The 25,237-nt window shown below is 46.5% G+C and overlaps 6 non-coding genes across 6 annotated transcripts; 3 read left to right on the top strand and 3 right to left on the bottom strand.

Annotated features, from left to right (window-relative positions):
* The first annotated feature begins 285 nt into the window (after positions 1 to 285).
* On the top strand, positions 286 to 359 carry Trnan-guu (transfer RNA asparagine (anticodon GUU)). The gene has a single exon. It is a non-coding gene; the product is annotated as a tRNA-Asn (tRNA).
* Positions 360 to 5,857: 5,498 nt separating this feature from the next.
* Positions 5,858 to 6,021, top strand: LOC142855196 (U1 spliceosomal RNA). Its single transcript, XR_012911459.1, has one exon. It is a non-coding gene; the product is annotated as a U1 spliceosomal RNA (small nuclear RNA).
* A 3,936-nt stretch (positions 6,022 to 9,957) lies between these two features.
* On the top strand, positions 9,958 to 10,030 carry Trnav-cac (transfer RNA valine (anticodon CAC)). Its single transcript has one exon. It is a non-coding gene; the product is annotated as a tRNA-Val (tRNA).
* A 5,675-nt stretch (positions 10,031 to 15,705) lies between these two features.
* On the bottom strand, positions 15,706 to 15,777 carry Trnaq-cug (transfer RNA glutamine (anticodon CUG)). Its single transcript has one exon. It is a non-coding gene; the product is annotated as a tRNA-Gln (tRNA).
* Positions 15,778 to 24,407: 8,630 nt separating this feature from the next.
* On the bottom strand, positions 24,408 to 24,478 carry Trnag-ccc (transfer RNA glycine (anticodon CCC)). Its single transcript has one exon. It is a non-coding gene; the product is annotated as a tRNA-Gly (tRNA).
* Positions 24,479 to 24,719: 241 nt separating this feature from the next.
* Positions 24,720 to 24,790, bottom strand: Trnag-ccc (transfer RNA glycine (anticodon CCC)). The gene has a single exon. It is a non-coding gene; the product is annotated as a tRNA-Gly (tRNA).
* Between the last annotated feature and the right edge of the window lie 447 nt (positions 24,791 to 25,237).

Here is a 25,237-nt window from a genome sequence, read left to right as displayed (position 1 = left end):
TCAGGGTGTTAGCTTCACGCAGGTCCCGCCTGGGCAGACCCGGATGGCAGACTTGTCGCAGGGCGGGACGGGACTTCTGAGTTTGGGAACGCTAAGGAGAGGGGGCGATTCGGCGGCTGTTCAGGATCAAAACGCAGGCTTCAGCAGGCTTCAAACGACAAGAATTCGCCGTTCCAAACACTCCAGGTCTTCAAGGCGCTGGAATTAACCCAGGAATTTTGCAATAGCTGTGCGCTATTGGTTAGTGGGCACTCTCCATCAGGATGTAATGCATGAAGCAGCTGTGTCTTTGTGGCGCAATCGGTTAGCGCGTTCGGCTGTTAACCGAAAGGTTGGTGGTTCAAGCCCACCCAGGGACGTCCCGTGAATTTTATGTTAAAGTCTGCAACACGACGGACTTTCTTACAAAACTACTTACTTGACCTCTAGGAAACTTGATTAGGTCCGCTGTTAACTGAGCAGATCGCCCCACCTCCAAATAAGCCCCTTTCTGTGTGGTCTTGAGCAAGAGGAAATGTTCTGTACCAATATTTTGTTTTTGTTTCTCTGTCAACTGTAATGTTAATATAATAATACATACTGCATTATTTACAGGACAAGGTGGCTTTAGTAATTGCTCCATCCCATAATGCTGCCAGGTGACCTGTCCAGCAGGCCACGTAATTCGTGGGCCTCGAGTTCAGGATCACCTGGGTAGGAATGGGGGGAAAGAGAAAGAGAACCAAGCGCGTATAAAGAATGACAGAGTCAGTCTGAGATGCGTCTAGGTTCCGTTTATTGCAGGCAGGGGTTTATTCTTATAGAGTGGTTTTGATTGGGAGGGGTAGGATTAGAGGGGAGCGGAAACTATCGCGCCCTAGGCCAGGGAGGAAGCAATATATCTCTAGAAACATCTACGTGGTTAGGCCATGTCTTGGCACCTTGTGTCTTGGCACCTTGTGGTCAGATCATTCTGAGAACTGTATCACAGCTGTCTGCGCAGCAAGCTGTTTTGGCAGCAAGCTGTTTTTGCAGAGAGGATGAGGAAAATTGGCCAATACTTTAGGTCAGGGGGCTTCTTGGTCCCCAACAGCCAGGAAGGGCAAAGTTCATTATTATCATGTTTGCCTGATATTCCTGAGCCCTGGGTTGATCCCCAGCACCTGAAAGGAGTTGTTGGAAGATCTGAGTTATGAATGAATGGATGGGACAGGTGTTGCTCCTACAGAGGCCCGAGTTCAGTTCCCCACAACTGTGCCTGACATCACATTATCAGCAGGAAAATCCACCAGCGTCTGCCTCTCTAGGTGCCTATGCGCACATACACAAGCCCTTTCTAAAAGTCTGATAACTGTGCCTCTTCTTCCTCTGTTGTGTCAGAATCTATTCCTACACAGGTGGCTTTTAAAATTAGGCTATTTCCATGATTTTATGCTCACACACAGTGCTCGCCCAGCCATTCTCATACAAATATCATTTGCCAGTCATCCAAGTGTTTCTAGGAGGCCCTAGACTTACAAATGCTGTGCCTCAGAGATTACAGCATACTCCGACTAGGAATGGCATTCTGTGAGAGTGTCGCTCTCCTCGGAAGTAGGAGGAAGGCGCAGCACACAGCAAGGGCTAAGTAGGGTATCTCTCTGTCTGCCCATCAGCTACATCTTCAAGGTACTTTGTATAATTGTCATCTTCTGGTGACCTGGTCAGCCAGGGCTAGGGTGAATGCCCAGAGTGGCTCCTTGAGTAGTTTATACTCAGCCATCTTACCCAAAAGGAGAACTGTGTCATTGACCCCTGATGTTTGTGCCTCCTCTCTCTCTCTCTTCTGTCGATGACAGGAGAGAATCAGTAAAACTCGCTCTGTTATTCAAAGTTTTCCAAGGGAACAGAACCAACTTCTATCTGTCTATTGATCAATCAATATTTATTTTAAGATATTGGCTCACGTAACTGTGGAGGCTCAGCAAATCCAAAATTGGCCATGTGACCTGGCAAATGAGTTCTGGAAAAGTTTTGGTTTAAGTGTATCTTCTAGGACTAGTAATGTAATGTTAGAATTATATAAGTATGTTATGAAATGAATATATATAACTGATTCCCTCTTTGGGAAGGACAGCCATTTTAATTAAGGCCTTCAAGTGATTGGATAAATGTTGTGGAATATTTGTTTAATTAGTTAAAGATGTGTTGCTGCTTTATCTCTCCTGCCTAGGCACCTGATTGGTCTAATAAAAAGCTGAACAGTCAATAGTGAGGAAGGAGGTATAGGCAGGACTTCCAGGCAGGGAGAGTAAGTAGTAGAAGAAATTTAGGTCCAAGGAAGAAAGAAAAAGAGATGCCAGGGGCCAGACAGACAGACGTGGAGGAAGCAAGAAAGTAGGATATACAGAATGAAAGAAAGATAAAAAGCCCCAAGGGAAAATGTAGATAAAGAGAAACAGATTAAATTAAAAGAGTTAGTGGGACAAGTATAAGCTCAGCTGAGCATTTATAATTAACAATAAGCCTCCGTGTCTTTATTTGGGAGCTGGTTGGCAGCCCAAAGAAAATCCCAGCTGCAGATGAAACCGCTCACATTCCGTTTCATTCAACATTTACTGATTTAAAAATTGATCTCACTTAAAATATACCTTTGCACCGGGCAGTGGTGGCACACACCTTTAGTCCTAACACTCAGGAAGCAGAGGCAGGTGGATCTCTGTGAGTTCGAGGCCAGCCTGGTCTACAGAGCGAGTTCCAGGACACGCTCCAAAGCTACACAGAGAAACTTTGTCTCAAGAAAGAAAACAAAGCAACAACAACAAAAAAAATACTTTTGCCTAGTCTACACAGTGAGTTCAGAACAGCAAGGACTATGTAGAGAGGCAATGCCTTTTAAAAAAAAGTAAATAGCCTTTGCCAAAACATCCAACATCTTGTTGAACCAATTATCTATGTTCTGTGATCTAACTAGGTTGGCACATAAAAGTGACTATGATGCTGTCTCTGTTATCTCTTGATTAGAGGGAGTGCTTTTTCCGTATAAACTGTTCATCCGAGGCATATGATAGTCAATAGAATCCCACACCTTTTGACATGGGTACAGAAACAGCTCCACAGAACTCATTCCTCTATCTGTAGACTCCAGCTCTTTTTGGTTTGTTTTTGGTTTTAATTTTTGTTTGTTTGGTTTTAGTTTTTCAAGACAGGGTTTCTCTGTGTAGCTCCGGCTGTCCTGGAACTCACTCTGTAGACCAGGCTGGCCTTGAAGTCGGATCTGCCTGCCTCTGCTTCCTGAGTGCTGGGATTCAAGGCAGGCGCCGCCGCCACCGCCACCCAGTAACAACTTTTTCTCTCTATTGTACGCTGTCGGTTCTTCTTCTCCCATCAGTGGTGTGCATGTGGACTTCTGGTTTGATTTTGTGAACCGAGCGTCAGGAATGCTCTCTGCTGAGCAGTGGCCAGCACTGTTCTTTTGGTTTGATTTTGTGAACCAAGCGTCAAGAATGCTCTCTGCTGAGCAGTGGCCAGCACGGTTCCATTCTCCGTCAGGTGACACCCAGCAGCTAATGCATCTATGGGTTTTTTTATTGGCAGTTGATTTGTTCTGAGGTATTTGTTATGTTTTGAGTTTGGTACTCCTGGTATTTGACTCTACTGTGTTGAAATGGTTCACATTTTAGCTAACACTGGATAACAATTCTATGCGCCCAGCAGGTGTCAGTATATGTCTATAATACGAATGCTCTTCGGTCACCATCTTCTCTCTGAAGAACAGGAATGCCCATACGGGTGTCCCTGGCTTCCAGCAAAGCCATGAAGGAAGGGCTCGAGTGTTAGAATACTCTTACAGTTGTTTAACTGGGTCGGAGGAAGGCAGAAAGAGATTCTGTCATTGTCTGGCAGTAAATAAACATGTGGTCTGTCACGGGATCCAATGCGCACAGACCCTCAAGTCTCTGAGACTGGGGCTTTATAACACAGCCCTTAGGGGGACACTTAAGACCCAAGTTCTATGGCTCTATTGAGAGTCATAAATGACTTTCTGAGTCTCAGAAAGTCAGGAGTCACCCGGACCATGGACACAGCCACCCGGACCATGGACACAGTCACCTGGACCATGGACACAGTCACCCGGACCATGGACACAGCCACGTGGACCATGGACACAGCCACGCGGACCATGGACACAGCCACGCGGACCATGGACACAGTCACCCGGACCATGGACACAGTCACCTGGACCATGGACACAGCCACGCGGACCATGGACACAGCCACCCGGACCATGGACACAGCCACCCAGACCATGGACACAGCCACCCGGACCATGGACATGGCTTCCTGGCTGTTCTAATTTCTAAACTACAAAGCAGTTTCTTTCTTCCTATGCTGGAGATCAAACCCAGAGCAAGTACACAACGGGATAACAGGCAAGTACCCTACCACCCCAATCCCAGGGGAAAAAAAAAAGACCATCTCACTGTGGGATGCAGGCTAGCCTCAAATCCATGGTCCTCCTGCCTCCACTTCCAGAGTGCTGGGAATAGAGGTGTGGGCCACCATGCCTGGCTTCTTTACGGAACTTGACAAGGGCTAGAGTTGATGGTGCACACCTGGAACCTGAGCCTTACCTATTATCCCCACGCTTAGGAGTCTGAGGCAGGAAAACTGAAAGTCCAGGGACAACCTGGGCTACAGAACAAGATCTTGTCTCAAATAAAAGCCTAACGGTCACAATAAAACCCATCTACAATTTTTTCCCCTTTCTTGGTTTTTCAAGACGGGGCTTCTCTGTGTAGCTCTGGCTGTCCTTGGTTTTTCAAGACAGGGTTTCTCTGTGAGCTCGAGGCTATCCTGATCAACATGTCGAGCTCCAGCAAAGCCAGGGCTATGTTGAGGGATCCTGCTTCAGAAAGAGACAGAGAAACAGCGATTTTAAGGTGTCTGAAGATGGCAGAAAGGCAAGGGCACTCGCCATCAGGCCTGACCATCCAACAGCTTGATCCACGGAGCAGGCACAGCAGAAAGAGATCCGACTGCTGCAAACTATCCGCTGGCCTCCACACGCGAGTCATGGCACACATACACCTGCCCCTCCCACACAAACACAACACAGAAAAGAGTACTTATTTATTTTGTGTATGTGTGTTTATGCCTGATTGTATGTGCGTGGACGACACACATGCAGGAGACCGAGGGAGGGCAGAGTGGATCCCCTGGACCAGGAACACAGACTGGGGTCACCCCAAATACCATGTCCAGACTTAGTGTCAGTCTCATGGTGTTTCTGTAGAAGAGAGCAGAGAAATCCATACATCAAGAGCCCTGTAAAATGCAGTGGTGGAGACATGAGGTAGGCAGGTTGGAGGGAAGCTGGAGACCTCTGCTGTAGGGCTGGCTCTCTTGCTGCCTGGCTTCTCTGACTTCGTATTGGCAGAAGATAGGGGTCTGCCGGTACACACCGAAACCAGCGACAAGGCTGTTAGTCCACGGCTGTAAGCAACCATCGGCTATTTGGGGATTGGAGAAAATTCAAGATGATTTGTTTCTGGTCCTGCAACACTCCATCCAGCTCTCCTCCGCGAGCAAGAAAGTTTACTAAGCCAACGGGTCGAGGGTGAGGGGTGTGATGTCACCCTTGGGTGCCGGTTGGGGGCGTGGTCTATGCAGATGAGGGTCGCGCAGGGGCTGCTGGGTCCGCATCGGCTGCGGAAACGCCAACGATTTCTAGGATCTCTAGTGGCGTGGAAAGAAGGAAGCGCGGGTCCGCGGGTGGCATCAGGGCGCAAGAATTGGATGCGCGTCCGGGGAGAGCGTGGAGCAGGCATGGTTAAGTGACCGTGTGTTAAGAGTGCAGGGTCGGTGGGGCTGAGTGGGGGTTGTGATGAGGAAAAGCATACTTACCTGGCAGGGGAGATACCATGATCACGTAGGTGGTTTTCCCAGGGCGAGGCTCACCCATTGCACTTGGGGTGTGTTGACCCCTGCGATTTCCCCAAATGCGGGAAACTCGACTGCATAATTTTTGTTAGTGGGGGACTGCGTTCGCGCTCTCCCCTGGTATCCCTGGTGAAAAATAGCAGATTGGACTTTTCATACACACTTAGTTTATCTGAAGCAACTGTTTCTACCTACTATGAAACAGTTTGAAATAAGTAGTGAAGATCAAGATTTTTAGTTTAGGATCCTATTTCTCAGTCTTATTCTACTTGTAAAAACTGAGCAAGTAGGCTCTGTATGTACAGTGAAATATTTCAAGAGCTCAAGATTTTGTTAAGGTTGCCCCAACTGTCAAGAAAATTAAGACATTGGTTGGGCTTAGAAAGGAGTTTTACTCCTTGTAAACCATATTTCAACAACTTTACCAGCAAGACAAGTCAAATGACATAAACTAGAGTTGTCTGAAGAAGACTTGAGAAAATACGTATTGGTGTGGGGTGGTGCCACCTCTGGGCAGGTAGTCCCAAAACGTAAGGAAGCAGGCTGAGCAAACCTTGAATACGGAGAAATAAGCTTTATTTTTCCATATAAATACTGTGCAGGATCAGCAGAAGGGTACACAGATCCTAAAACAGGTTGATGACAGAGGCCTACAAGGAGAATCAACATAGGTCTCCGTGGAGAACATGGTTTGGTTTGGTTTCTGGTTTTTTCCCCCATGGTAATGCTATTTTTATTTCCATGTTAGCAATACAGATATTTGGTAATATTTTACACTTGACTTCAGTGCTCCCAGAGTCCTCTGTTTCTTTCAGCCTCTATGTATGTATCTGGTGGCGCAGGCCAGTAGGATTTGCTGATGGAGGCAGAGCCAGGAGAGTCTGGAGTTCCTTCCTTTCTTTCTTTCTTTCTTTCTTTCTTTCTTTCTTTCTTTCTTTCTTTCTTTCTTTCTTTCTTTCTTTCGGTTTTTCAAGACAGGGTTTCCCTGTAGCTTTTGAAGCCTGTCCTGGAACTAGCTCTTGTAGACCAGGCTGGCCTCGAACTCACAGAGATTCGCCTGCCTCTGCCTCCCGAGGCTGGGATTAAAGGTGTGTGCCACCACTGCCCAGTTTATCTTTCTGATTCTTAAAAGTTTCAAATTATAAAAATTATCCCCTGACTTCCAAAGAATCATTCCCTATGCCCTTTATCTTAAGTGTAGGAATTTAAAAATTAATCTTTTTGCCCTGTTCAAACTTCCTTTGTCTTCATTCACTGATCTCATTGTTTTCCTACCACTCAGAACCTCGCTCACTCTGAGCCTCCTCCGTATCTTCCTGTAAACTAGCAGGGAGGTTTGTGTAGCGTGTGTATTCCTAGGAACTTCTTCAGTCTCTAGTGAGCATTCTGCATGCTGTGAGGACACTCACCCCTCAGAGATGGGTGGGAATGGGGGTAGAGACTCACATGGATTGAATGATATATTTTTATTAAATTCTTGAAGCAAATTCACCAATCACGAAGTCTGTTCATTTAGTTCTTCAACTGAGGCTTCATTGATAAGTATTTCAGAATATAAGCAGCTTGAGTAAATTGCCAACTACTGTGTACTTTGTAAGTGCAGAATCAGGATTTATCCGGATTGTACCCCCGCCCCCCACAGAAACTGGACTTGAACTCCTGATGCGGAAGAGAAACACCAGCACACCGAGCTATAAGATGGCTTTTATTTCTATCTCTAGGGAAAGTCCATTAAATTAATGCTTGGTTTTCAACAAATATATATAAATATTTATGAAATGTTTTCTGTGACAGGCATTGTGTAAACACGCAGGTTATGAGGTAAACACGGAAGCCCTTCTTTTCAAACAAAGATACTCGGCACTATGTAAACATCTCATTGTCATTGTGTTCATTACTTGACAACTAAGAATAAACAATAAGCCTAAATAATGGTGCCCAGAATAATGAATAGGTCCTAGCTAAGACTCAGGGAGTACCTCAAAGTCAGACCAACGAGACACACAGCAATACAGTATTATATCGGGAGTGTCCACAAGTGGCAGAGGGTGTTGTCTTGTCTGGGACACACCTCACAACTGACGTGAAGATGTGCCTGCCTCTGCAAGGTCATGGTACGGAAGCTACACTAAGGGTGGGGGACCGGGGCATTAACCAGGGTGAGAAGGGTGGACCTTGGAGACCTAAGATCCCCCCACATCTTAAAGGAATCTGAAGGATGCAGGAACTGAGACAGCCAGGATAGAAAGCTGCATCAATGTTTGGCTCCAGGGCCCTCAACTGATCCAAGCTTCCCTCTCTCCACGATGCACCCGGCGCTCTTGCAGTCCTGGGCGCCCATTCTCCTCGAGTTTCTGTGAGAATCTAAGGCGCTGCTGCTGTTGTCCTCGGGGCATTTTCCATCAAGTGTGTAGATCTTTGTCCCCACAATCCCTCCGTTCGTGAACTCTAACTTTGAGCAAAAGCTTTAACTGGAGTCTAAATTGACCTTGGAAGCGGTTGAATTGGTGTTTTCTTTGAAATTCTGGCTCTGTTCCCTAGAACCAGCAAGGGGAAGGACAGAGGTCCATCCAAGCGGCTCCTCTCTGGAGCAGAACTGCATACAGCTGCCGTTTCAGCCCGCAAGCTCACCAAGTCTACGGAACATGAAGGGCCAGGTGTTGAAGTGGGAGCCTCTGGCAGTCTGTGATCTCCGGGCCCACCTCCCTTCCAGCTTAGGTAACAGAATGGGCATCTGCCACCTGTCTTGTCTTTGTTGGACCCCAAAGGACCTAGACGGGACCGAAGAGGAGACCTCTCTAGGTGGAAGTGGGTGTGGGGAGACAAACTATGAAGGGTAGGAGAGAAAAGTCCCTCTAGATTTCTCCATTTAAAGCTACCAGGAAGTTTCTTTGGGTACAGAGGAAAACAGGATTGGAGAAACTGGAGCGAGATGGACACATTGATTAATCTTCTCAGCTCGGCCTCTCTTTCCCTCTACTGGCAGCAGTTGCTGTAAGGTGAACTGTACTGGGTTAAAATTCTCATTTTATTCATAACCAGTTGAACGGGAAAATAACAAAATAGTAAATCAAAACAAGCAAACAAAAGGTGCTTCCAATTTTGTAAAGAATAAATTAAAGCTGTCATCGGAAAAAGAACCTCAAGACCAATTAAGTTCTGAAGTTGGCCTTAGGGATCCCAAAGTCTCCCAGTGACCTGGAGGCGGGATCCTAAAACCAGTACAATCCAGGCTGCAGACGCCTGGCTTGACCTGGCCTGGTGGTTGGCATTAAAATATATTTCTTAACTTGTAAGGTGATTGATTGAGTACTGGATTTTGAGTTGCACCGACTAAATGACCGCAACCGGAACCCAAGTGGGTCGCTAGGTGGAGGCACTAAAAGTTAAATTCGGACTTGAGAGTGTGGGGTCAGGCCACTCGAGTCAGGGGAGAGAGTGTGGGGTCAGGCCACTCGAGTCAGGGGAGAGAGCAGGGCCAGAGGAAGAATCCTACCGCTTCTGGGTGGAACGAACGCATCGATCTTAGCTCGAGAGTCAAGAACATTTATTGCTTGCTGGCGCCGTGAAAAAACGAACAAACGAAAGAACGAACGAACAAACAAACAAACAAATAAATAAACCACCCTGTAGCCGCCGGCTTCTCAGGAGCGGGAGATAGTGAAGTGCCCAGAAGCTGCGACACACCCAAATGCCCGGGCTCCACAGCTTCTGAGAGCTTCCGAGTCCACCCGGAGAATAACACCTATTTTCAGTCCATGAACGTGAACCCTGGTGAGCCGCAGTATTCCGACCCACAGTGTGCGGCCCCAAGGCCTGCGCCCTCGGCGTGGGCAGACTTTGAAGACAGAGCTGCTGGTAGGCTGCTGTCTGCCTGTCTGAGGGATTGCTGGTGTGAGCTGGCTGCTTCCATTAAAATTTAAAATGCCTAATCCTGCCTTGAAAAAACAAACAGACAAGAAATTTGAAATGCCTTTGGATTTCATCTGTTAGAAACTGATGGAGATAGCATGTACACCGTTTTCACGAAGTCTCTAAGGACCTTTCTCATGTGCAGTTTCCGTAGTGTAGTGGTTATCACGTTCGCCTCACACGCGAAAGGTCCCCGGTTCGAAACCGGGCGGAAACAGGTGGTTATTTTTAACAGGCTTAAATTGCAACCCTTTCATATAGTGAACAATACACAAAAGCTGGCCCACCACAGTAGGGAAAGCCCCCGCTAGGCTCTTTCTTGTGCAGCTTCTAAGTACTGGATGTTTTCTGGCGCCTTCAGTGTCCCTAAATGAGGAAAACCGCGGGAGCTGTCTCTCCCTCCCTGGGGTGGTCTTCCTATTGGGAATAGGAACCACAGCTAGTGTAAAAGCAGCCATTGCAGTTGTTTAAAGTGTAGCCTTTGGTATTTTGTTACGATAACCTGAGCTGAAAATCCGCTGTTCTCTAGAAAACCCGCTGGCGTGGCCCTATGGAAAGTTCGGGTCTCCAGTGGATTTCGGTACTGCTGAGAGGCTAAGACTGGGCCTGGGAAGAGGAAGGACGCCGTTGCTGGTGCACAGTTGGGGTATGCAAATGAGAGGGTCCCGGAGCTTAGCGTCCCGAGCCTCAGCTAAAACGTGGTCTGCTTGTCTGGACAGTGCGACATCACGTGAATGTCATGGAGTCTCCTGCACAGAGCGACCTGAAGCTATAATGACATTCGGATTGGAGGGAGAGTCGTGATCTTCAGGGAACATGACGATAGACGAGGCTTTAAAAGTGTCCCCAAGAGCTCTACTTACCTGGCTGGGGAATTCCACAATCAACAAGGTTGTTCTCCCCGGCGAAACCCGCACCTCTGTAACTCCGGAGGCACTGATCCATGCGGCTTCACCACATAAGGGAATCTCGGCTGCCTAATTTACGGTATTGGCGGACTGCAACAATACACTTTGAAGATCCACTCTGGCTGTGCTCCCCCCCACACACCCCAAACCAACTTGGTCAGGTATTGTCAGGTCTGTGTGGATGACTTGGGGGTTGAGGGGAGCGGGGAGTGGCGCTGCTCTGCAGGCTTCTGCAGGTCAAGTCGCTCTAGCTCTGGTCCAGTAGGGTGCAGCAAAGTACTGCCTGGAAATATCTGGGCGCATCGTGATCTCCCCAGTTCTGTGCCAGTGAGTTTAGTCCCAAGTGTCTATTCAAAAGTCTGTAGACTGGCCCAGGGCCCAGTGCACCAAACTGAGGCTCTCACCCAGTGTGGGGGTCTCCATCCTGCAGGCTCTGGCTGCTGGTACCAGAAAACAAGGCGCACGCTAGTCTGGGCATACTGGTTCATTCCCTTAGTTCTAGCACTCTGGAAGCAGTGTCGGTGAGTTCAAAGATAACCAAAAGAAAACAAACAAACAAAATCTACGCGGGGCAGTTCAGCTTTTTCCCACGTCTCTCCTCATTTTCTTATAGTCTCCCGACTTTAAGCCCGATACCACTTAATGAGGCTGTTTTCTTCCTTCTCACCACCGCATCCTCAACCCCCTTCCCTGTGCTCTTCCTTTTGTCTCAGAAGAGCAAAGCAGGCGCAGTTTCTCAAGAGTGCTCCTTTCTCCCCGCTCTCTATTCAGAAGCCAGAACAAGAGAGCTGGTGCAGTACTTGTTGCTATTTTCTACTTAAAGGAGACACACAGAGAAAATCCAAGGTTTCTCCCCACCAGAACCCTGACATGCGCGCGCACACACACACACACACACACCCTCCCGTCCTCCAGCCCTTTTCGGCTGCGACCAGTGGTGTGACGGGAGCTGGAAAAAGGCGAGAGGGGTAAAGGGGAGTCGAGAAGAGATGGGGGAAAGTAGGTCAGAGGCACCGACCAGGTTCAGAGAAATGAGTTCGGATGAGAAGAAGAAAAGGGAGATGTAAAACTTTAAGACAATTTTGAAGCCATTTCTGACAATTCTGAACCCTCTCAGCCTCCGTGCCATAGTGCTTCCCCTCCTCCCCTGGGAACCAAGGACCTAACAGCTACACATGCATGTATGTTCTCCAGAAATTGGGGCAAGATAACCTTTAAGATGTTGACTCAGTTCCTGAACACATACACATAGTATGTTTTGGTTCGGTCCCCTGGGAAACGGGGTCAAAATGTCCTCTTACCTCATCTGATCTGGCAACAGCTCTCCAGCCAATTATTGGTAATAGCCCTTTTGAATAAGCCAATCAGAATAGTCAAAGAACCGTGGCCTTCTCCTTTAAAAGTAGCCTGTACCCGCTATTCGAGGTCTCTCGGCTTCTGGCTTCCCGAATGCTGAGGGACCCTGTCATGACAGAATTAATAAAATCCCCATGCTTTTCCATCAGCTGTGGTGTGAGGGTGGTCTCTGGGGGTGACTCCTCCTCGGTGTTTGGACTGTAGGGTCCAACAGGAGATACCAGAGAAAATTGAGGCTCTCCATCTATAACATAGTAAAGTAGATTTTTTAAAGTATAAATTAAGTCTGGTGGTGGTGGCGGCACACGGCTTTAATCCCAGCACTTGGAAGGCAGAGGCAGGTGGATCTCTGTGAGTCTACAAGAGCTACGGCCACATCGATTCTGATCTGAGACCTGGTAGTGCCATATCCTCTCTTTGGCCCACTGGGGCTAACTCGGTATCTTTTGGTTTTCGTTCAGTCCACACGGCAGTCAGAGAGAGAGAGAGAGAGAGAGAGAGAGAGAGAGAGAGAGAGAGAGAGAGAATACTTTACCTCCTGCTGCCAAAATCCTAGCAAGAGCAGCAGGGCATGTGCAGGGAGAAAAGGCGGAGCCCAGCCGGAGGCAGGTGACCTGCTTCTTCAACAGTAGAACCTAGTACTCCCTGTCGCAATTGGTCAGCGAGTTTGGCCCATAACCAAAAGGTTGGTAGTTCGAGTTCACCTGGGGTCTCACTATTGAGAGGAGGAAAGTCTTGAGTACTTCTGGGAAGAGAGAGTACTTCTCTCCCTTAAAGCTTCCTTCTTTCTGGATGCCACCCTATTTTCCAAGTACAAACGCCTTTCAGGTCCTTAAAAACTAAGTTCTGTGGGTAGGCAGAACCAAAACTATAAGATTTCCTTCCTATTGTTTTGCATCTAATATCTCTTCCATGGACTTTTGACATTTGGTCTCGTGTTTCATTGTTATAAATCACGATAACAGCCATTCTTGTGCACACGCTTTGGTAAGGCAGTCCTGGAGAGCAATGCTAGTGGGTGGATTAAGACAAACAAACAAGCAATTATCTCTTCTGTTGCCTCAATAGCTGAGGCTCTTCTTTTCTTTTCCGAGGCAGGGTTTCTCTGTGGAGCTTTGGAGCTTGTCTGTAGGTAAACCAGGCTGTCCTGGAACTCACTCTGTAGACCAGGCTGGCCTCAAACTCAGAGATCCACCTGCCTCTCCCTCTCAAGTGCTGGGATTACAGGCGTCACCACCACTGCTCAGCTTCTTTCTCCATTTTTATTGTGTCCTTAATGACTCAATTGGATTTAGTCATTTTGAACTTATCTTAGTCGACCTTCAAGTGCTATTGCGTTGTGTATTTTTTCTTTAAAGATGCTGCAAGCCATCTTTTTATTACTTTTGTTTAGGGTTGCCAATGTTTAAGGGGATGGAAATAGCTAGACTAGAGATGCTATGCTCACCATTTTATTTGCATCGGTGTCCAACATGGAGACCATTTACATTGTTCCTCATTCTTAGTGTGCATACAGAGTCCCAGCTAGTGGCGGCTCCTGTCAGCTGGAAGACTCGGTTCTAGTGTGTAGAGCAGGAGGGCTGTCGCCCTTGACTCCCTCTCCCAGTCCTTTAAAGGTGAACCACTGATCTTTGTGCTTCGTGTATGTACCATCGCTTATCCCTCTGACTCATTTTGAGATTTTTTTTCCCTTTACCAATAAGTTTTAACCATTTAATTCTATGTGCTCAGATGTGGTTTTCCTTGAGTGTCTAGTGAGTAGGGTTGTTCAAATTCTTAGGTTGGTGAATCAATAATTCTCATTACAATTGGAAAATTTTCAATCACTGTTTCTAAAATTTTTTTGTCTTCTCCTTTGGTCCATTTAAGAGTCTTAGTTACTGGTTTTTAGGCCTCTTATACTGCTCTAATGTTCATTAATGCTCTTTCATAGACCATTCTCTCTCTCTCTCTCTCTCTCTCTCTCTCTCTCTCTCTCTCTTTTCTTTTCTTTTCTTTTGGTTTTCTGGGACAGGGTTTCTCTGTGCTGGAACTCACTTTGTAGACCAGGCTGGCCTCAGTCTCACAGATTCGCCAGCCTCCAAGTGAACTCCACTTGAACTGCAGAGAAACTAAAATCAACTGAATTCTGCAAAGTGGCAAGCCCATTTTTAAGGAGAGAGAGAGTGGTGGCGCATGCCTTTAATCCCAACACTTGGAAGGCAGAGGCAGGCAAATCTCTGTGAGTTCAAGGCCAGCCTGGTCTACAGAGCTAGTTCCAGGACAGGATCCAAAGCTACAGAGAAACCCTACCTTGAAAAACAAAACAAAACAAAACAAAGCAAAACAAAAAGGTCTGTTCCCTGGTCTAGAGGCCAGGATTTGGCACTTTCACCACTGTGACTCAAGTCTGGTTCCTAGTCAAGGGTGTGTGTTTTGTAAACTTAGTCCTGGGGAGTGTTAAAAATTTAGACAATTGAGACACCATCCATCTTTCAGGAAAGAAGAAATGGACCTGTTCCAAGAGACGGCCTTACTTCAAGCCCCTCTAGGTGCTATTATTCTCTGTTAAGCCTTTCCTGCTTCTGAATTCTAACTTTGTCTAACGGCCTCCTTCCCTTTCCGTCTCCCAGGATACTGGCTGAAACCCACGTATATGTGCCCTGACACATTGAACATTCTTTCTCGGTGTCTGCCCTTTTTCCATTCCCTTCTTGCCCCGTTCAGGCTTTCACAGCTTGGCAAGTATTCGCGAGGCTCTGGGTTAATTCTACATAATGAAAGGGAATACAAAGGGAAATATAACGGTAATCTATTTTAAAACAGGAAATCTTGGAGACAGGAACAATGAGGAACTAAATGCTCAGTCTGGAAGAATGTTCCAGACTTGATTACACGATGGAAATGACAGGAAGTTAATGCACTTGGGAGAAATAGAAATCACAGACACGAAGCAGAGAGGGGACTGGGACAACTTTCCTAAAAATTAACAAAACTTAGGGACCTGTGGGAGTGATAGCAAAAGTTTCAACATTCAGGAAGATGAAGGAAATGTGGAAAAATCGTTGCTCACTACCACATTAGTAGAGACCAGCTATTGGCTAGCGCCTCCAGAGTACCTTGTTCCAGGAGAGGGTGTATGACCACAAACAACTGCAGCCTTCACACAGTGGAGAACATGTGTCATGGGCCTCGCCTTTCCGGTGTCTGAAGGATCGCCTTCAGTCACGGCGTAATCTACACATAATCAAGTTGATGAGGTCGAATTTGAATATAAAGCCACATCAATCCGTGAATGACAGGGATGTGCAATAGAGCTGGAATAACTGCCGCACCAGGAGGCTGTGGTGACGGGATTTAGCAAAACCATTCAGAGAATATGCGAGCCCCAGGGAACTGCAAAAGTGTTCTAACAGGAGGAGGGCCATCTTCCCAGGGCTGTTCCTGCCTGGTCCCAGGTGAGTCTGGGAAAGGAGTTGCCTCTTCCTGGAACACAATTGACCTAGGGCTGTATTCTTCCAGAGCCCCACCCCAACTCACTGAAGAGAACTTAGTACTTTCTAGTCTTTGGGAACCTGCAGAACGCCTGGAAGGAGCAGCTAAACTCAGATCTTGCATGAACACAGAAATGAAATGAAGAAAAGGGAAGAGGTCCCACCGAGATTTGAACTCGGATCGCTGGATTCAGAGTCCAGAGTGCTAACCATTACACCATGGAACCTGCATATGTGGTATCTCTGTATCATCCTCTTGGTTGTGTGAGATAACATTTGTCCATTTTCTTATTTGTTTTGTGTATTTTATTTCATCTGTACCTCAGGAAATAAGGAACTAAAGTCAAGTCTCATATGGTCTTAAAACCAAACAAGAGCCCCCGTCAAAAGCAACAGGTTCTCCCTTCATTTACCACACTCTGTCCTGAGATGAAATTTCCGAAAACCAAGATGTTTATTTCCTTTGCCTGTCATTCTCTCCCTCTTCCTCCTCCAAGGATGCTGAGACGAAAGGGTGTGATCTGGGACTTCCTTCCTTCTTCTTTGGACAACTGGCCCTATTGATTCCATTCCAATTTCCTTATCAGAACTAAAAAATTTCATTAAAGTAGATACTATCCAAAGGTACCCAAATCCCTCACTGGAGAGCCAAAGGCTATATGTATCCAAGGCGTCATAGAACACATAGATAAAAATCAAAGTATCTCAAAAAAGTACTGTGCGCATATTGCAGGAACAGCCTCCAGGCGCCCTTGGATTGTTAAAGATAAGCCTGTGTTTGTTAAGGTTTTAAATAAAAACCCTTCCATCACTCACTTATCTTTAATCTGAGCAGAATGAGGCAATTTTGTGCTTTTCAGGGAGAGGAAAGAGAGGAGAGAGTGATCATGAGAAACAAAGCAAAATAAAAAATTATGCTTGATTGGTCAGAGTGGAAGCCACCTAGTTAGTCCTTTATGATGGAGAAAGTCCCTGCTTTTGTTTATATCTGGTCTGAACTGTCTGGTTTGGAGCTAGGCAGCTTCCACCTCCCAGCCCTCCTGCCTCAGCCACCAGTGTACTGGGATTGCTGACACGCACAATCAACTCTCGCTGTTTATCCTGGGCTTCCGTGAGCTTATGCAGGATCCCAGAGATCAAGGCTTTCTTTCACACCTACCACACTTGCTTTCTACATTGTGTGTGCGCACGCACACGAGTGCAGGCACCCATGGAAGGCCAGAGGCATTGGATCCCCTGGAGCTGGAATTATTAAGGGTTGTGAGCAGCTTGCCTGAATGCTGGGAACCCAAACTCTGGAAGAGCACTCAATAGATTCTTATTATTTATTTATATTGTATACATAATAAATAAATACAATGCAATATTCTGTGCTGGGATTAAAGGTGTGTGCCACCACTGCCCAGCCAGGAGAGTTTTAACAGTCACACTTTGACTGTCTCTGGTCATGACACGGGACAATCTCTGGATGGCCCATACAGTAGACCTAAAGAGTGTCCTCCACCTTTGTAATACAATTTCCAGACCCGTCTTGTGATGTTTCAGGAACTGGGAAGATTATAGTATATATCAAAATTGTAAGGCTCCTGGGCTGGACCAGAGCCTGGTATTTCCAGAGTGTACCTAGAAATACATCATCCACTGAGCCGTATTTTTTTTTCTAAAGTTGCCTAAATTTTTATTATGTGACATCAGAAATAATCTTTGCATGCAAAAATTGGGCTAGTGTTTATACAAGTACAGCAAGAAAATGATGGCCTGACAGGGCATGGGGGTACACACCTTTAATCCCGGTACCCAGGAGACAGAGGCAGAAGGCCTGGTCTAGACAGAGAGCTTTGGGAAAGCCAAAGCTACATAGTGAGGCCTTGTCTCAAAACAAAAGCAAAACAAACAAAACCAAAAGTTGATGGACTTTTGGCTCTTTTTCAATGACCTTTGATTTCTTTTTTTCTTTTGAGATGGGTCTTGCTGTGCGGCATAGGTGTGTGTGGTGGCTTGGATGAGGACGGTTCCCCACAGGCACACGTAATTTTGAATGTTTGTTTGCCAGTTGGTTAGAAATGCCTGGACCTGCTCTCTGCAGGCCCGAGAGACTGGAGAGGAGGTGCGGCACCGGTGCAGCTGGGCACACCCACAAGAGACTTTGCTTAATTCTTCGTTTTCTTTTCCTTTCTTCTGCTGTTCCTCCTCTCTTCTGTTTTTCTATCCTGTTGCGTCAGACACTGAGTTCTGAGAAACAAACCCATACGAGCAGTTTTTATTCCTCAAGAGCCGGATGTGGCATCTGTACCATGGAGCACAGCAAACACTGAGCTGTTTCCTAATTGCATTCGTATGTGCCTTGGTCTTATGGCTTGTTCCCCTCATAAGCTCCCAAAGGGGAAGGACCTGACATCTTACTCTTTTTCCATTATACTATACCATTCTGATTCCTTCAGTGTTTGCTTCTGTAATGGCAGAGGGGGATCAAGTCAGCCCAACTTCTTAACAGAATCTGTTCCTCGTGGGGTATACCAGATCTTGCCATTCATCCAGTAAGCCACTAGTCCTGGGCACTTTTCTATACTTTCTAACTGAATTCTTGCCCTTAATGGCCTCTGGTTCTGGAAAGCTTCGTCAGTATAAACAGAACCAGTATTTCCTGTAACACCCGATTTTGTGTTACCCCCTCGGTACAGTTCGCACGCCACTGTACCGTAGGTGAGTTGGGCAAGGGCCTGGAGATTGAAAGAACACACAAAGAGACCTGGGTCATTCGAAGGAGATCAGCCGAATGCCGTTTATTCAACCTTGGGGAAATCCTTATATACCTAGCTGCTGCACAAGGATTTCTGCCCAGGCAGGTGGGAAATTACCATGCCAAAGATGGAGTCAACAATGCCCTACAGCTAATCACCAGGCGGGGCAGAGGGAGCACAGGAACAAGCAGAATGCTTTAGTTAGCTGACCAGAAACTGTCCTCAAGAAGAACCCCAGGAACAAGGGTAGGCCTGGGCCCTACAATTTCCAGGTATGTTTTGTTACATTTACTTATTTGTGTGTACACCAGTGTGTTGTTCCCATGTTGAAAAGTCAGACGTGGTGGCCGAAGGCTGTAATCCTAGCACTCCGAAGATGAGATGCAAGGCAGAAGCTGGCCAGCGTGGGGCAGCAATAATGAGAAAGATTACAAGAAAGTTGCCCTCTGACCTTTACATGAATGTTGTAGCATGCATACCTATGAGTGTGCATACACTCTCTCACACACAAAAATAAATAAACAAATCAATATTTGTTCCCAAAGTTTATCCTTATATTTGGAGAACATGACATTAGAACAAAGTTTGAAACAAACACTACTCAAATGAATAATACTTCATCCAAAAAATTGGAAAAACCACTAATTATATTTCATCAGTTCATTTAGTCTCAGAGAATTTTTGTCCCATTTGATGTTGACTTAACAGATTTATGAACTATCTATCAATCCTGAAACCTTACCTGTCAAATGGTATGACATTTTCAAATGATTTATTTTACTTTATTTTATTTGTATGGTGTTTTGCATGCATGTATGTCTGTGTACTCTGTTCATGCTTGGTGCCCACGTTGGCCAGAAGAGGGTGTGACGTCATCTCTCCTGGAACTGCAGGTACAGATCATTGCTAACCTACTTGTGAGTTCTGGGAATCGAACCCTGGTCCTCTAGAAAGAGCTGCCAGTGCTCCTAACTGCTAAATAGTCTCTCCAGCCCCAAGCAGTATGATTTTAACTCTTAAAAAAAAATGCGTGTCAATCCATTCCATGAACTTCTTGTAAGAAGAAAGAGTTTACGTTGATAGATGCTTGGGAAAGCAACTGAACAAATCAATGAACTCTGTGGAAAAGATGACGTAACAGGGCCACGGCTAAAGATCTGGTGAGAATCCGTTACCGTGACAGTCCAGCTAACAAGAAAATTAGATTATTTCTGTGTCACACACTAGGTGAAGGTAATAGACTATGACTCTGTTATACCAAGACATAGTGGGTTTCTGAGGGATCACAGCAGTTCACAGAACCTGGTCACTAACGTGTTTGTTTGTGAGTATAACCCAAAGACAGTAAAATGCCATTTATTCTTCTGTGCTGAAGATGAACCCAAGGCTTCATGCAGGCTAGGAATTTAATCTACCATCAAAATATTTCACTAGGGGCTGGGCGATGGTGGCGCCTTTAATCCCGGCACTCGGGAGGCAGAGGCAGGCGGATCTCTGTGAGTTCGAGACCAGCCTGGTCTACAGAGCTAGTTCCAGGACAGGCTCCAAAAAGCACAGAGAAACCCTGTCTTGAAAAAACAACAAAAAAAAAACCCAAAAAAAAAATTTCACTAGGCCACACACCATGTCTTATCTAATACCACTTCCTATACAAATTAAATATAGCACGTAAGCATTATTTAGTGACTATTTTTATAAAGAAAAAGAATCATTTTTTGTTTGTTTGAGACAGTGTGTAGCTCTGATTGGGCTGGAGCTCACTGAGATCCTCCTGTCTCCGCCTTTAGTGATGGAATTAAAGGTGCGTGCCCCAAGCCTTTTGAAATTGTAACACATTTTTAGATCATTTGTGGACTCTTTAGAAATCCTCAAAATTAGTTAGATATCAGATTTCACTTAGAGTTTGATGTTAGGAAATTTGTCCAAAATATTAACAACCTTCCTCTGCCTCACTTTCTGTGCCCATGAAAACCCATTGTTCTGTCTGTGCAGCCCAGGCTGAGAGCTGAGAGCTGCCGAGGATCCAGCCACATCTGGGGTGGCCAGTACCTCGCTGTGCCTGCTCCGGGTCTTCGAAGGACCCAGCACTTGGACTCCTTCTCCAAGTCCTGCTGGGCGCCCTGGCTGTAACCAGGTCAGCTTAAATCCTGGGAATCTCTGGAGACAGCAGGATCCAGTAGCATCCGGGAGGTGCCGTCTAGTCTGTGGTGCGCACACCCTCTGTAAGAGTACAGCCCTGCAGAGGACGGTTAATCGAAATGTTCAAAGTTCACACCTACCTCGGGACATCTACTGTCATTTTAAACAGCTTTTTTTCCCCTCTATCAAGGTCTGACAGATAAACACAATCGTCAGTTACAGATGGATAAACACGAAAAATGATACCTTCCTAAGGTTCGGGCCACCTAACCCTGCTGGTGGGATATCCATGTTAAACCTGTGAGACTCACAAATTCCTGAAACTGCTGCCCTTCTGCCCAGTTCTAGATCAACAGATCTTTATCTCTTTGCTAAGCCTCAGACCCCTAAGGCATGTGCCCCCCCCCCCTTCATCTGCAAAATGAGGTGGTGGACAGAGACATTCCAAGAGTAGCAAGGTACCTGAATTTTAAGTGATTGCTCTGGCAACGATGTTACCAGCACAGAGAACATCAGCATGACCACTCAACTGCACAGTGCTACAGTACTGCCACATTTTATGTTAGATTTTGTGAATCCCACACTGGTCCGGAACTCAATTTTTCTTTCTTTCTTTCTTTTTTTTTTTTAAAGATTTATTTATCTACTATGTATACAGTATTCTGCTTGCATGTATGCCTGAAGAGGGCACCAGATCCCATTATAGATGGTTGTGAGCCACCATGTGGTTGCTGGGAATTGAACTCAGGACCTTTGGAAGAGCAGCCAGTGCTCTTAACCACTGAGCCATCTCTCCAGCCCTGGAGCTCAATTTTTCGACTTAGTCTCCGGGCCTACAAGTGTGGGCCACCACACCACGCCCCACTTTATTGCTTGGGAAAAGAGCACATCTTACTTAGTTTGCGCACTATGTTGCTTACACTGTTCCAAATTTTTTAAAAAACCGGATTGTTTTCCTGGTTATTTGGTGGCTTCCACAGATGTTTATTTCTATAGTGGAGATGCCTGCACCATAGCCACATGGTAGGGTTTATGTTACGGCTTGGCTGTACTCACACCAAGGGTCATTTCCAGCCTTTTGGACACTGCAGAAGAGCCATGGAGAGAGGGTCTAGGAGACAGTGCCTGTGAAATGACCAGGGGCATTTCTTCTTCCGTCTTCATCTTCCGTCTTAGTTGGTCCTCTCTTCACAACTGCTCCTGAACCAGCCTGGTTCCATCCTAGGCTCGAGAGCCATTGTACAGCAGAAAACAAACTCGGTTCATCCCTGTTTACAGTTATCCCTATTTCTCTAGGACGGGGCTACGCCCCACTGTAAGCTTAATTACAAATTGTTCTGGGCTGCCTGCTTCAGGAAATGACAGCCATACCTTTGCTTCAAAAAGTTATGACCACCTGTTACGACTACGTTGTAACCATGTCTTTGTTTCAGGAGGTTATTATGACCAACCTCTGTGACCCTACCTGTTTGGGACCCCCTACTTCTGAACTATAAAATCCCTTATCTTCCCCATGTCTCGTGCTGAACTCTTGAACCCTGTCTTTAGGGAGAAACAGCCCGTGTCCACAAATTTTAAAAGACTTCTAATTAATTTGGCCATGACTTGCTTTAGTGGTCTTTCTCCTCTAATCTACGGGATTTTCACGTGAGTACCCAGGCTTTCTAAAGGAGGGTGGGGCAGGGCTTCTGGTGTAAATGCTGTCTCACCAGGCTGCTGTGCTTGAGCTCTCTGCACATTGCTTCTCGTCCCCTTCCTCGCTGGAGAGACTGTGGCCAGGTCTGGAGTCACTGTGAATCTCCGGCATACTCTCCCACTGTCAAGCAGGATGTTGCTGCAGAAGGACCAGGAACCACAGTGGCACGTCTACTTTAATGGCAGCCAGAGTGCACACGGTGGAGGTTCAGTTTCATGGATGAATCCTCGAGGGATAGTGTGGGCTTTTTCTCCTGGTCCCCTCAATTTTTTTCCTAACACTTGAAAAATTCCTGAGAGGCACATGCTTGCTTTCCCTTCAGTAATGTTTACTTTAAAACAATTTTCTAAACGAAGAGACAGAGGAAAAGGGGACAGAGAAAAAGAAAGAGGAGGAAGAAAGGGGTGTGTGGGGAGGAGGAGAAAATGACAGACCCTCGGTAGCGGTGAAGCGAGCAGAAAAGGAATGACTATGGGCTCCCCACCCTCTGTGGCCCTGAAAGCACCACGATTAACTTCCGTCGCCCGCTGTGCTGTGCTGTGCATTGGGGCACAGCAGGAAGGACACATCCCTTGGCATTAGATCCAGGAATCTGCAGTTTTCATCTTCCCAAGTCGCCCAAAGTGTCTAGTGTCTAAAAACCAGAAAGGTTTTTTTTTTTTTCTGCTGAAACCCATTTGCTTTCTTCTTTCCCTAAGCGCAACCGCAGAGCATCTACTCAGGAAATCTCAAGATGACTAGCTGCTGTCATGACTGAGATGTTCAGAGAAGAAATGGAACTAGCATGCCAGTTGTTCCCTTGAGTCCGTTACCACATAAGGAACCTGAAAGACCGTGTTCACTAACACCCGAATTGTTGAGTCCCATCCAGGAATCCAAGGCGTCAAAGGTCCGGACGAGGAGCGAGGCGTTTTCTTGAGAGTCGAAGCCGTCGGTGGAGTTAGAGCGAAGTGAGAACTATGAAAATTAGGGGTGCATGTGGTGCCGTGTCCGCACTCACTTTGGAAGCGCGAGGAAATTCGCACGGTGTGGGAGAGAGCGTGGTTCGGTGGGTGACAGAGGAGCGCAGGAGAAGCGTGTGTGAGCGGGGAGGTCCGCTGGCTTGCGGGGCAAAGCGTCAGTGCGTTCAGAGGGCAGGGCTCGTGGGGTGAGTCGGGGCTGGGGATGGAAACAGAATACTCACTCGGTGGGGAAAGCACTGTTATCCCGAAGGGGATTTTCCTGGAGACTCAGTGCCATTGGCGTGTGCTGATACCTGAGACTTCCACAAAAGCGGGGAAGTCGGCTGCATAACTCATAGTATATTTGGAGCTGCGTTCAGGCTTTCTTCTTATCATTTGTCACGAAAGGTAGCTGATAGGAAAATAACTGATAGGAGTTCGGAAGGGTTTTGATGAGCTCGCGTGGCTGTTTGGGTCGTCACGCGGAGCTACAGGAAAGAGAGGAGATCGAGAATCTTTCTGTGGTTGCTGAGCATCAAACCTGGATTCTTCGAACAGTTCTCAGTCTGAACGCCCCCTCCTCCCGCTCCTTATTAGAGAATTTCTTGATGGAATTTAATCTGGGCTGTTGTCCTCGCCCAGAAGAATTTTTGCGCTGGTGAGACATTGGAACCCTTATCCAAAACTTCTTACTTAAAAGCTACAGTTCAGTAATACCGAAACCTCAGGACAGGATCCCTAGGGATGAAAACCTTTCTGGTTGTTTTTTTGAGATAGGACCGTACTATTTAGCTCTGGCTGGCCTAAATCAGGCTGATTTAGAACTCACAGAGATTCTCCTGTCTCTGACTCCAGAATGCTGGGGTTAAAGGCTTGTTTGTGTTGGTTTTAACTCCCACAAACCTGGTAGGAACCCCCTTCCCTGTTACGGTTTAAAAGAGATAGGCGGAAGCCTCTGAATAAAAATGTTTGAATGCCTTCTACCTGCCCGTCTTATCCTCTTTTTCCTGCCTAGAATGTCGGTGTGTGGGCATTTTCTGCCATGAGAATAAAAACCTCAGCTAAGGTATCTGAACGGAAACAGGAAGAACTTGAAAGCAATGAAAACAGCTGTGGTGGTGATATTCGATATTCTGTATCTGTAAGCTTGTGCCTGGACTCTGATACACAGAAGACATTACTTACCAGCTTGAGCCACTATTAGTCAAATTCGCTGCTAACGTTTCAGCCAAAAGCAGTCTGAAAGAATGGAACTGGGTCCTAGTCCTGTTTTCTCTGCTCACACCAGAAAACCTTGCAGGTGGGTGGTAGGCAGAAGGGAAAGAAGAAAAGATCTAGACTGCATTGGCCGGGAATCGAACCCGGATCTCCCGCGTGGGAGGCGAGAATTCTACCATTGAACCACCAATGCATCCTCCAGAGTACTTTGTAACAGCACATTGAGAAAAAGTAAGAGAAGCCATACATTTCAGTGAATTTCTACTGAAAAACAATGTAAACCAAGGATCCTTTAACTGAGTTTTCCAGTGTTAAGAAAAAAACACAGGTCCTTCTGCATGCTAGGCTGTGATAAACCACACCCCACAAACAGCCTCGCTGGCGCCAAGAAAACACCCTGGTGATAGGCCAAAAGGGGAAAGAAAGTGTTACACTGCATTGGCCGGGAATCGAACCCGGGTCTCCCGCGTGGGAGGCGAGAATTCTACCACTGAACCACCAATGCACCCTGCTGATGGTGCTTGACAGCACAATAAACAAAAGAATCCATCCCATCCATCTCCATTTTCACTGACAGCAATGCAAACCACTATCTCCATACGTAAACTGTAAATACAGTATCTTGTGTATTTCCCAGTGTTCAGGAGGAGGAAATGGCCTCCTACATGCTAGGCAATGAAAAAGCCCAAGTCCTCTCCACTATCAGTCTGGGCCAGGTTTGCCCCTCAAGGAGTTTTGGCGCTTGTCCTACTGAATTCCTTCAAATTCTGCCTGTCATGACCCTGAAGTTTCAGCTCCTTAGACGGGAAATGCTAATTCCAGTTCAAACTCGTGGCTCTGAAAAGCCTCCCTGGAAGTTTACCAGACCTAAGTAAGGATACCACTCAAGTCAGTGTTACAGGAGTGTGGGAAAGGGGTGACGGCTCATGAAAGCTAGAAGCCTTTCCTCTCC

The sequence above is a fragment of the Microtus pennsylvanicus genome, chromosome 7 (genome assembly GCF_037038515.1).
Source record: "Microtus pennsylvanicus isolate mMicPen1 chromosome 7, mMicPen1.hap1, whole genome shotgun sequence".
Lineage (NCBI taxonomy): Eukaryota > Metazoa > Chordata > Mammalia > Rodentia > Cricetidae > Microtus > Microtus pennsylvanicus.
Note: the sequence above shows the minus strand (reverse complement) of the source record. Positions and strands in the feature narration are given on the sequence as shown.